The sequence below is a fragment of the Camarhynchus parvulus genome, chromosome 3 (assembly GCF_901933205.1).
Source record: "Camarhynchus parvulus chromosome 3, STF_HiC, whole genome shotgun sequence".
Lineage (NCBI taxonomy): Eukaryota > Metazoa > Chordata > Aves > Passeriformes > Thraupidae > Camarhynchus > Camarhynchus parvulus.
Genome location: NC_044573.1, coordinates 99,607,002 through 99,619,494, shown reverse-complemented (window position 1 = coordinate 99,619,494; position 12,493 = coordinate 99,607,002). Strand labels below are relative to the sequence as shown.

At 43.8% G+C, this 12,493-nt stretch overlaps 1 protein-coding gene across 6 annotated transcripts in view; it reads left to right on the top strand.

The window, feature by feature from the left end:
- BACH2 (BTB domain and CNC homolog 2) overlaps nucleotides 1–12,493 on the top strand; it is a 183,873-nt gene that overhangs the window by 40,495 nt on the left and 130,885 nt on the right. For 4 of the 6 annotated variants that reach the window (XM_030945457.1, XM_030945459.1, XM_030945456.1 and 1 more), the window contains exon 2: nucleotides 2,993–3,079. The gene's annotated coding sequence lies outside the window, so the exon portion shown is untranslated. Of the gene's footprint in view, nucleotides 1–2,992; nucleotides 3,080–6,295; nucleotides 6,375–6,400; nucleotides 6,592–12,493 lie in introns of those variants that run through there. The other 2 variants (XM_030945460.1, XM_030945462.1) reach the window with 2 other exon arrangements.

The following is a 12,493-nucleotide window of genomic DNA, read 5'->3' as shown; positions in this document are numbered from 1 at the left end:
GTGTCATATTTAACGAGGGCTTACAGCTTCACCCATAGTCTTGGGTGTTTTTAGCACAGCTAGACCAAACTGCTATGTTGGCTACCCTTGAAGGGTTTCCCCAATGCTTCTGTTGGATGAAACATGGGTCAGCTTCCTTGCATCACAGCCACCTCACTGTTTGCCCCAGTGGAGTTTCTGAAAGTGCGCATCCTTTTCAGCAGCCCATGGTCACAGTATGGAGCACTGAAACTAGTCTATGAAGCTATCTCTTCCTGTCCAGGACTTCTTCTGTGTTATAGTCTTGCTGTAGCCAGGAGTGTTTGAGGCATGCTTCTGCTGACAGTTTTCTGCTCTGCACTCCTGAGGATTGGATGTAGGGCAGTTTGGAGGGTTCCTCACAGTAGAACTCCCTATTTACAGTCAGTGAATTCATTAGCGCCCTGAATTATTTACCTTAAAGAATTCAAGTCCTGAATTATTTACCTTTAAGGTCTGTCTTCCTGTGTTATGCATTTGGTTGACTGTAGACCTGTGCTCTGTTACAAGCTATTAATGTCTAAAGTAGCATAATATCCAAGGAAGTTTCAGCTATTTACTGGTAATTTTATTTTCATACATAAATACATTGCAACATTACAGCTGATCTTTAAGGTCCCTTCCAACCCAAAGCATTCTATGATTCTATAAGTTCAGAGTGACACGCTGATATAAAATGGATTTGTGCAGACCTTGTAAATGCATGGGCAGTTTTTGAGTATGTCATCACACTCTTCTCTTTCTGCAAGTCGCCTGCCTGCTGCCAGCTGTAGCCGCAAACCCTGGGCAAACTCCCTATTCAGCGTTTTGTTTTTTCCTTGCTGTCCCATATTTGGCCCAAATTTTTATTTATGGCATGGTACTCAAAGCCGACTGAAGAAGTTTGTAATTTCCTCACGATCTTACTCCGTTTACCGGTGTCAGGCTTTGGGATTTGACAGATGATTTGGGAAGCCCCACTTCTCTTTGCAGGAAGAGACTTAAGAGGACAGAGGATCCTGAGCCTTGCTGCTGAGATGTCTCTATACTAGTGTTTCGTGTACTGGAAATACAGTTCCCTTCTGCTGTGACTGTTCATTACTTTTAGTTGAGAGAAGCCAGGTTTTCAGGTTGGTTAGGAATTCACTGTTAATGGACACTTGAGGGATACTGAGTTTAAATGACTGGTGTGGTGCTTCACTGGAGCTGCGTGGCAGCTCTCCAAGGCACAGCTCATCTGCCTGGATGCTGAGAGGGTGGCAGGGAGTGTCAGGGTGGCTGCCATCCTTGCTGCCAACAGCTGTTAGAGTTGTCATGCGCTCTTGCCCTGAAGCCCTGATGCACAGCTCAGGTACATCCCTTGTGCCAAGAGTGAAGGCAGCTGCAGCAGGCAGCACTCACCTGCCACATTTCCCTCCCTCCTCAGGGGTGAGTGCTTGAACTCATCAGTGATCTCTCTTCAACATACCTGTGGTACACCAAAGACTTTGCAGGAAGCAAACAAATGGCATTGTGCTCTGGCATCATATAGTCTTGGACGTGATTCTTCAGCAGTGCTGCAGCTGCACAGGCAGCAGCAGTTCTCCATGCCTAACCCCAATTCTTGCTCTCTCCCCATCCAACCCTCCAATTTTCTGTCTCCATTAAATGAATTTTCTTGTTCTGACATGTTTTTCCCTGCCATCCTCTGGCCCAGATCTTGGCTGCTCTGTTTTGAGCATAGATGACTCTAGGCTGCAGCAGGGAGGTCACCTGGATCAGGAGACCCTCCTTGCTTAGGATGGGGCCCTACCCTCGTTGGCAGCAGATGCCAGAGGCAGTGGTCACTTTTGTTCTGCTCTGCCATGGACTAGACTGTGTTCATTGAGTTGTGTGGCATCAGGCTAAACCCAAGTTTAAACTCTGTTCCCGAGATTGCGAGAATTTGGTCTTTCCAGCTGATTTTTTGCGAATGTCTCAGTCACACCACTGTGACCAAAATCTTGCAGCAAAACTTTCTGTCAGTCATCCATGTCAACAATGGACAGAGTATGCCAAAAGCCTGAGCCCTGAAACGCAGGAAGGGTATGGCAGCCATATCCCCCATCCTGTGCTCTGTCTGGGTTTAATTGTGTATACCCTTGTGAAGGTAGGCAAGGGACCGTGTACACATGGTTGGGTTGCATCTCTTTAAGTGAAGGGTTTTTTTCATTTGCTTTCAGAGAAAGCAATGAAATACTAATGGCATTTCCAGTACTGAAAATCCAGTTTCCTTTACTTAGCATGTGTCTTCTGTCCATTCGGAGAGGTTGGGGGTGGGGGGTTGAGGTTGTGTCTTCAGCTGGATTTCTACCATATGGGCTTTTTTCTTCCTTATTTAAATGTCTTCTATGAAGTGTATTGGCAGGAGAATTTGACGCTAAAGCTTAAAGCTACTAATATGGGAAGCGAGGAGTAAACACAGACACTAAAAAACCCTTCTGAAAATTTTAAGTGGAGTCACTACTTAAATCATGTTGTAGGCACAGACTATCGAGAAACTTTATGATTAAGTAATCTACTGTCAATGCAATTTTGCAAATATTATTTTTACATCACTGCTGTGGTTATTAGTGGCATGTATTTGCTGTTGATACTGCAATAAATTTAATTAGCTTTCTCTCCCTCTGTATTTCTGCTTTTGGTGGCACTGTCTGCTTGGCATTTGTCCCAGTGCTGCCTGGCAGGATGACCTGGGAAGAGGGCAGAGGACTGGGGCACAGGAGAGCTGTGTTCTTCTGTGTAGCTCTACAAGTGGTGGGCTGTGGTATCTCATCTGCCTCTCCAAACTGGTATCGGTTGCTTCTGTTTGATCAATGAGTAATTTTGGGGAAGAAATTTTTTCTTGTCTAATGTTTTTATGAGATGAGGCAGAAAACAAAAGACCTGAATATCTACCGCAAAACTGCTATAATGCAAATAATAGATAATTGCTTGCAGTTAATCAATTTTCTCTTTTGTTTTGTTTTTCACACAGAGCAATGAGGCAAGAGAGAAGTTTTTAAAAACAGAAAAATGTGATTGCATAAACATCGTTGTTGGCAGGAGGACCCAGTGAATTCAGGTAATAATGTGACACCACTTTTTATTATGCTTTAAAAACTGGCTGGATTTCAGGCTGCCAGTGGCCCTTTGTTCAGGGGCTGAGGAGTAGAGGAAGGTGACAAGGTATAACAAAACTCAGTAGCTGGCTGTTAATTCATTCAGACCAGATGAGAGGGTGTGGGTAATCCCACAGTGCTGGGGAGTGATGCTGGGGCTGCAGTAGCTTCCTGCTTTATGTCAGGCTGTTGTATCTGAGACTGGGTTTTGTTGGGGGTTTTTTACGGGCTTTTTTTTAACCCTAGGAGATTCTCTCCTTCGACCTCTTACAGCTTTGTCGATGTAGGTGGGGAAGCTCCATGCCTGTTTCATGGAAGAAGGTCAAATGATCAGCAGTCCCTTTAGACTGCAGAACCCTGAATCTGCAAATATTTCCCTTGAATTCCCCCTTTAAAAGGATTTCTGGATCAGAGCAGATCATTATCTGCTGAAAGACCCACACCTAGACCTTTACTGCTTTAGAGAATGACTGCTGGTTGTTTTCTGTGTGTGAAGACAATTTCTCATTGCATGGCTGTAGGAAACCTAATGTGTGATATTTAAGCATACTAATGTTTGCAGCATATTATCTTGAAGTAATGGACTTTAACATATTTAGATCCCCTTTTGTAGGAAAAGTAAATTCCTAGCTAAAATGCATCTCTTATGGTTTAAATAATTTTAATTATTTCCCTCACTGAAGGGGAGTGCAGAATGAAGGCAGGGGGAGTTTACAGTGCTAATTGCACTCCACATTTGTAATTGGGAGCAGATCCTATCCTCAATCTTCTTAGGCAATCCTAGTGAAGTCATCAGGCTTTTCACAAGCATATGGTTTTCCCCACGCCTGTTTGATTCTGGGATAAGGGCCTACGGTGTGCTTTTTCTTTCACTGATTTCTCATACGGAGGAAGTTTGAAAAATATGCATCATCTTTTCCAATGTAGGTCTCTAGCAACAGTTAAAGAAGGTGTTGAGGAAGTTCTGCAGTATTTTATTGAGATAGCAAAGCTTATTGCTTTAGACTGAGCTCTTTCTAACTGGCAAGTGCATTTTCTTCATTAGGTGCAAGGTGAGGAAAAAAGCAGTTGTGGCTTTGCATTGCTACAGTCATGACCAAGAAGGACGTTTAAAAAGGATACGAATGGGTGTGGATTTGATATTTCCTAAAGCCAGCTTTTTTTAGTATTAAATTGCATACTTCAGGAAGCTAGTTGCTGTATCAACATTGGTATAATGACACATTATTTAAAAAAATCAATATCCAGTCATAGAAACAAGTCCTGGTATAAGCAGTTGGGTGCTTACAGCTGTGATTTGTATGTATTTGCAAATGTAATGGGCTTTTTTCTTTCTTTCCCTTGTAGCACTGGTAACTTGGGTAAACACAGTATGTGTGACTCATTGCAGAACATAAACTTACTTTAAAGGAGCAAGTGTTGGATTTGCTGAATATCCTATTGCTTGCATCCCTGAATACTTTCTTGCAGTAGGTCATGATTAATCTTAAATTGGCCAACCTGAGGGGAAAATTACTCCTGATGTCCCATAGGTACTTCAGAAACAAATGGAATGATGGAAGTGCTTTAAAAACATAAATAGTAGTTAGAATTCATAAAGTCGGAAAGCAAACATATGGTACAAGGCCTTCTAAAATATAACACTTGAAAGCTTTTTTTATCATTTCAGAAAGAGCTTTTTTAGTTATCACAGGAAAAGTAAATATTTTCATTCCTTTTTCTTCAGCACACTCTTATTCCATTTATCTTTCTGTTTTTCCTTTTGTACTTCTTTTTTGTCCCCCCAGAGTGTTCTTATTTTGGTGGGATGGGTGACCAACACCTGATGTCCACAGAATGCCCTGCAGGAGAGCAGGAGATAAAACTGCTATTGGTCCTCCTGTTGTTAGGTACATTCTTGAAGTCCTTTTGCAGTGTCGGCACAGAGTTGATGTAATCCAAACTGAACACTCGCTGTGCGCATGTGTGCGTGAGCGAGACGTGATGGACACTGCAGCGGCTCCTGGGCCACTGGAGAACACACTTATGTTGTTTAATGTGATACATTGGTGATGGGGGATGCAGTCCCTCTGAGTGTGTGTGTACACACACATGTGTAGGCATGTGAGCTCACAGAGGGCAGCATGAGACAGCTCTTCTGCTGCACCTTTGGTGGGGTGGTTGTGGTCTCCACTGCTTCGAGCCATTAGTGGGACAGGGAGGTGAAGTTGCTGCTGGAAAGGGGTGGAAGGAGGAAGATGGGGAGCAGAGGAGTGGGGAGCCGAATGGGGACCAGGGGCCAGGGAGGAAGACACAGTTCCACAGGGAAATACTCTGTGCTTTGCAGTTGCTTGTGTGGATAGAAACCAGATGGTGCGCTGGAACACCCGCTCGCTTGGGCGGCGGCGGAGCCAAACATATGGTTAATGGTTAGGAGAAAGAGCTTTTCGAGCCAGGGCTTTGCTGACTGCCTCGCATTACAGATTGTTGCAGTGTGTCATTACATTGCCAAACTAAGTGCTTAATACCCGCTGCGGGCGCTGGGCAGGCATTTGCAGGAAGGATGCAGAGGCTCCCTGGTCAGGGCGGGAGGCTGACATCACGTACGGCCCCCTGCCACACCCCCCCACACCCCCTTTCCCCTCTGGAAACCCCATAAATCTCCCCATTTACAAGCCCAAATCTACAGCAGGCAGTTTTCCTGCTCTGAGTGTCTTTAAGGCATTTATTTCCAACCAGCATATGGTTAGTTTTGCCTTTTTTTGTGCCTTTTTTTTTTTTGGTCCTCAAGCAGCCGAGTTCACTGAGGCTGCAGCACCACACTTACACGTCCGGCATCTGAAGTTCCTGCTCTGGGATCTTTGGGCGACACCAGACCCCATGTTATCTAAGGAACTGCTGAGCTCATTCATCTCCTTTTCACGGCCCGCTTCCTTTTATTTTTAGCCAAATCCGTCAGGCCTGACAGGCGGGTAATTTGAGCCAGAGAAAGGGCAAAGCTCCAGGTCCTTTCCACAAAGCAATTCTTCTCCTCCCTCCTGGGAAGGCTCCAAACTTGGCCTGCTCCAGGCAGATGGATTTGTTGAGTCATGTGAGATCATTTACACAAAAACACAGCGAGGCAGTGAAAAGGAAAAAAAAAAAAAGGGGAAAGAAAAAAGAGAAAAAGGTGGGGGGGAAGGGGTGGGAGAGCATGCACTGCCGGGGCTGCTGTGAGCGTAGGAAATGTGCTGCGAGGCAGCTAGACAGAGGAATGCAGCAGATTCATTCTTGTATAAGGTAATGTCTCGTTTACAGTACAGGGTGGAGCCAGCACGGAGGAGAAATCTTTCGAAAACAGATTACTCATTTAAAACAAAAATTCTCCTTAAAATAAATAATAATAATAAAAAAGAAATAATAAAACACCCAAAACAACAACCCGAGCAGCAAGCGAGCAGCGCACATGGGCGCGCAACAAAGGCGGCGTTGTTGACAGCACCGGATTACAGTAGCGGTAAACTCCGGGCTGGGAGGTTGCTGGAAAATGTTTGCTCCGTGATGCAACTGGAGTTTGCTTTGTCTGGCCGCCAGTGCAGGGGAGACTGCGAGCCCAGCAGCAGCAGGGCACGCTTTGCTCCATCCAGGGATGGTTTCAGACAGTGGGGAGGGACGGAGCGAGCAGTTAAGGATCCTGAGCAGATAGGCTGGGGGGGCATCATTAACAGCAAAAATGAGGGGGGATATGCATGGAGGGGGTGGGAGAGAACCTCTTCTTTCTTTGGTTTTGAGCTTGTTGTGGCATCATCTTTGTTGCACCAAGGAGTAAATTGCATTTATTCACTTGAATATGAATTTTGTTTTCATTTGCAACCTAAGCTAACCCCAGCATGTTGGGTTTTGGTTTTTTAAGTGGGTGGTAAGAGAGAACATGAAACTTGGAGCTTTTCAGATCTTGTTACATCCTAGAGAATTAGGTTGGGTTAATTTATGCAGTGTTCTAACAAGATGCGTTCAAACCTTTAAATAGACTGTATTTAAGTATTGTTAATATAACTCCCAGTTACTCCAGTTTTCTTAGCAAGCCAGTATCTAAATGTTACTGTTTTGTCCCAGCGGTGATTAAAAATTAAGAATAGAAGTAGAAACTGGAACTGGAAATTGGTGGGAAACGTGCAATAAAACAAGTCCAATGCAAAGTATTTCCTAAAATTCTCAGCAACAGTTAAGGAGCTTGGGGGAGCATGTAAACAACGATTTGTATTTTAACATGATGTGTTCCCCTGCTGAGTAGTATCTTCTGCATTGCTGACTCCACAGCAATGTCTGTTGAGGTGCTTTCCTCTGGGGAGGGGAGGGTTTGTCTGGAGCTTGCCCCCCTCTAACTTGACCTTGTCTTTCCCTTTTTCTCCTCCTGCTGCTTTTTTACACTTTTGTCTGAAAGACAGCTGGCTTTCCCAGCCCGTTCGCTCTGCTGGGCTGAGCTGCTGAGCACAGCACGTTCAGCGTGGGGAGGGCCTTCCCTTCTGGGCTTGGAGTTTTCTCATTTGGTGGAAACCTTTTGTCTTGTTTGTCTCTTGATGAGGCCACCTCGTTACTTATGTACAAGGAGCACTTGGCAACATCCCAAGTCCCAGCTGGGGTTCTGCAGGGCACAAACCCCCAGTGGGGTCCCTGCGCATCAGCTGATGTCTGGTGTGAGGATCGGCAGAACTATGAAAATGAGGAGTACAACCAGGCTTGGGACCTAGATGGTGCAATAAGCTGTGGCTGTAGCAGAGCAGCCTTTAATGAGGAATGGCTGTAGATTGCTCAGAGGTCCTTGGAAAGGTTCTGGAGAAGGATAGCACTGTTATTTATTCTGTTTGCATAGTTACTGTAACTTTCTTTCCCTTTTTCCCCCAAAACCTAATCATCCTACATTTTCTGTTGCTGTGAGCAACATTTCCTGTTGTTACCCAGAGCTGCAATTCCAGTTAAATTCTCACTTTGTAAAGCTAATCTCTCAGCAGTGGGTGTGGGATTTCCAAAAGAAAAGGCATTTGTGAAGAGACAGTTTTTAAGATTTTTGTCTTAGTGGACAATTCTGCAAAACTCCTTTTTTAACTATTCACATTCATTATTGTTGAAAGCTCTATCTTCATCTCTATTTATGGCACTTAGAAGACTCGTAGGTCTTTCATTCCCCTACGGAGTGCCCCAGTCCTCAACGTCTCCTTTTTCCGCTTCAAAGATGCCACATGTGTTGCTTTTTGCATCTGTACGTCAGACAAGCAGCCCGACTAGGCAGGTTTCGGGAACTGTTTATGACCTGTCTATCGGGAAAATCAGCCTTACTCTTCCTTCCCCCTCTTTCACAGCCACTCAACTTCCTCTCCTTCTTCTTAAAGTGTGTTGATGCTATCAGCCCCCTAATTCTTTTATCTCACTTCTCCTATCGTTTCCATTCTTCTGTCTGTCTCATGATTAGACTAGAAATTTCTCTGCTGCTGCTGGCCTCTTCCCTCCTGGCACGTACTGTGGCGCTGCCTCCTTTGGGATCTGAGAAGGGATGAGTATGGAGTTCATATATGTTGGATCATGTCTTGTGGTTGGCATCAGTTTGCAAAAGTAGAGGACATTGTCTATGGCAATTTTTCTTTCAATTAGTTGCTTTAAACTACTAATTCTCTCCCTCCTAGGTTGGAGGATGAGCAGGATGTCCCCACCAAGGCTTGGGAAGGGAGGCACTGAGAACCTCCTGCTGAGGTTGCTCAACCCCCTTATGTTTTGACAAGGAGAGATGCTCTAGGAGAGAGGTAACCCTCTATGTTTGATGCCACATTATCCTTTCGATGGGACAGGATGGTGATTCTCTCCCTTGGAAAACTTAGGCAAACTTTATAGTACTCTGCAGTGATATCTAAGGTGAATGGCCCAAGCGTCCATTTATGTGACTTAGGAAATAACCTCAAAATAAATAAATCTCTAGCCTGACTTCCCCCTAACAGAAAATTATAGAAGTTATAGTGTAGTGGTGGCAAAGTTTCCTCTTTGTCGTGTGTTCATCCAGAGGGCATTTCAGGGGAGAGACAAGATTTATTCTAAACAGATCAATCTAAGTAAATTTTTCTCATCCAGCAATGAATGGATGCAGCCGTGAAGTGCAGGACTGTTTGTAATGTATTTGAAACCTAGCTGTTTTCTGGCTGCAGCCAAATCCCATTAACTGCGATTTCCCTGCTTCCCTTTTCCCCCTGTCGAGCCTTCTGGATAGTGGCTTTTCTTAGCGGCTTGTTTGTAGAATCTGCTATGAAATCTCCCAGTGGCTTCACTCTGCTCAAAGCAAGGGAAACTCTGGGAGCAGCTTATTACCTGCTTATCATCCAGTTTCCATTTCTGTTAGAAAGTCTCCATTGGCCATAGACCAAACAAGCTTAAATCTCTTTGCCTTCCATGTGGTCAAGCATAGTGCAGGTAAAAGTTCTTCCGGAGATTAAACTTTGCAGGTTTGTTAAGTGATACATCAATCTAGACAGCATTTGCATACAAAATTGCCTTCTTGAATTTCCTTGGAGCATCCTTAGGGAACCTAAAAGTTGTCTGAAAGTTGCTAGCGAGTATGCTCAAGCACCACCCTCTGACAGTGCCTTTGCAGTAGCAGGTTTTCAAGTCTGTTAAAAAATACAAAGTTGTTTTAAGGCTCTGTTCATTTCATTAGCTTTTCACTGATAGCTCCTGTAGCATTACTAGCTGCTAATGTGATCCTTTAGTTTATTGCCCTGATTTTGTTATAAATTAAATTGGTGTCAGTGAAAGTCACTTCTGATCAGATGCTGTAGAAATGTCTTTTTTTTAACCTCTTTGCAGCTTTTGTACAATTAATGGGAACATACTGTTGCTTCTTGATAAGTTCATTCATGTTTAATAGCTATTTCTGAGCCATATTTGACTTTTAAGTGGATGTATCACAGCTCTTGAAGCATTTTGGTGGCTAAATAGCGGGGATTAGACATTCCAATTGCTCTTGCCAATTGTTTTCCAGTGTTCATACTGAACTCTGTGTGTTACAAAAATATTTTTAGTTATAGCCTTGTCAGATTTGTTTAAGGAGAAGAAATGTCCTCATTTTTCAGAGAAGTTTATCTGGGAGTGAGTGGAATTATACTAATGTTTTTTTCTCACTTGATCAAATTTTAAGTGTCAAGATGAAAGGCCCACTCTTACTTGCAAAAATAAGACTTGCTTTTGCAGGAGTGGAGCAATTTATCTTCTGTATCTGCTTTACTAATTGCAGCCTGTAAAGACCCTAAAAAGTCCTGCTAGTCAACAATTACCTTACCACAACCAGGAAAAAATCAGATTTAAAATGCACTTAACTAATGCTCTGTTCCACATTTTAATACCTCTTGATTACTGTGGTCACAGCATAAATAAATACATTTGATTGCTTACTGGATCATGCAAGTGTTGGATACCTTCCTCCCTCATTACAATACTCCTTTTATCAAAGATAGCTGCTGTCATAAAGCCCCAAGCTGTTGATTAGGTAAAAGGGAATACCATACATGGGAAAATAAACCACGACCCACAAGGTAGCTTCTTACTAGAAAGTAATGAGATTTCTATTACAAAATTCAGCTTGTTGTTTTCTATTTGAATACTTTTCAAAATTAGTAATAAAATGCTGAAAAATAAACTTGTTGTACATTCTGGGAGAATGGCATGGGATAATTCTGGGAGAATTAACATGGGATATCTGTCTATTTGGTTTTGTGTTGATTGCTAATTGGTTTCCACATACTAGTACCGTGAATGGGTTTTAAGCCCCTGTGGTGGGCTTGGGCTAGTCTGGACCAGCTCAGACTCGTTACTGCCCTTCTCCATGCTGTTCACTATGGTTAATGGTGTCCAGAAGGATGGCAGAACCCAGATAGTTATGATTAAAGAATTCTTCTCCTGGGATGCCCTGCTTGGACACAAGCATCGGCGAAGCCCTTTTTGCAGCGGTGATGTTGTAGGCAGCGGGACTGCGTGGGGAGGACGCGTGGGTAGCACTGCGCTGCTGAGGGTACGGGTGGCACAGCCAGACCTGCTCAGATGGCATTGTGAGAGCGAGAGGTTAAAAGGACAAGGGTAAACCACGGTCTGAAACAGACTCTTGCGTGGGGCAGGTCTGTTCTTGGGTGACACTCATTTGGTTGTGCAGCTCAAGTGCAGCAGGAGATTCGCCCTGCCCACAGGCTGACAATCACATGCTCAATGGGAAGTTACTTTTCTGCTGGGTTTTGCCCCCTGTGAGTGTTGTCATTGGACATAATAGAAAATTAGGGGCAGAGGTTTGTGGGGTATCATAGCCTGTTCACTGTTTAAAATAAATCTTCTGTGATTAATTCTCCATGGGGCAAAGGGAGAGAGGGGTTTGCACTCTAAACTCTGGAGAATTTTTAGTATTTAATGCTAATTTTAACCCTGAAGCATTAGTGAATTAAGTAGAGCTCCAAGTGCTGCAGTTAGCCTTCAACAGGAAACACTGGATAGCATTGCTGAAGGAGTGATGATAGCAGGGAGTTCCCATATGCATGCAGCAGCATTTCTACAAGAATGAAAGGTTGGTATTTCCAAACACAAGTGGAAATGCACGTGAGTTGGTGACACATATTTTGGTTTTCAGTACAGTAGGTGGCAGGAGAGACAAAGTGACAGCTTGGCTGGGGTGGCTGCTAGTCCCCCTGCCATAGTAACAAACAATGGTCTACGCCCAGTACTGTGGAATAAATGTGACATTGTATTGCCAGGTGCTTTTGTGAGGTCTGTCCTCTGCTGTGATCAACACAATGCCATAACAAGATGGGAACATTGGATACACATATTGCAATGTCCCCATGTTAAATGCCATAATGTGTACTTGTCGTGTTTTTGTACAGTGTCTTCTGGTACATGTCAGGGACTACAGGTTTTGTGGCAGCCTACGCCAGTCCCAGTTACAGCCACTCATTGTCTTTCTCTTCCTACCTTGTCCAGGACTTGCCCCGATCCCTCTTGTGCCAGTGTTGGTGCTTATGAAGCTGACCATAATCTGCTTGATGGGGTAAAGCCATTCAACAGCAAACTAAGCTAAAGACAGGGTTGGACTTTGTACAGCTCAGCAGAAGCATCTCATCTCATGGTTGTGAAAACAGTGTTGAGGTAAAGAAGTAAGTGATAGGAAAAGAGACTGACAAATTCAGGCAATGGAGTGCACCTTTGATCACCCCTATCAAACAGGATGGATGACAGTGAAGTAGACACCAGCAACTTTGCTAAGCCAACAGCTGATAGACTTCACAGCTTCTGATCTCCAGTTGTATAAAACAGCCTTAAAAGCCTGAAAAACTTTTTAAGTATGTAAGAGTCTTTTCTAATGGAGATGCAAACTGAAGTGAAATTAGTGGCATTTT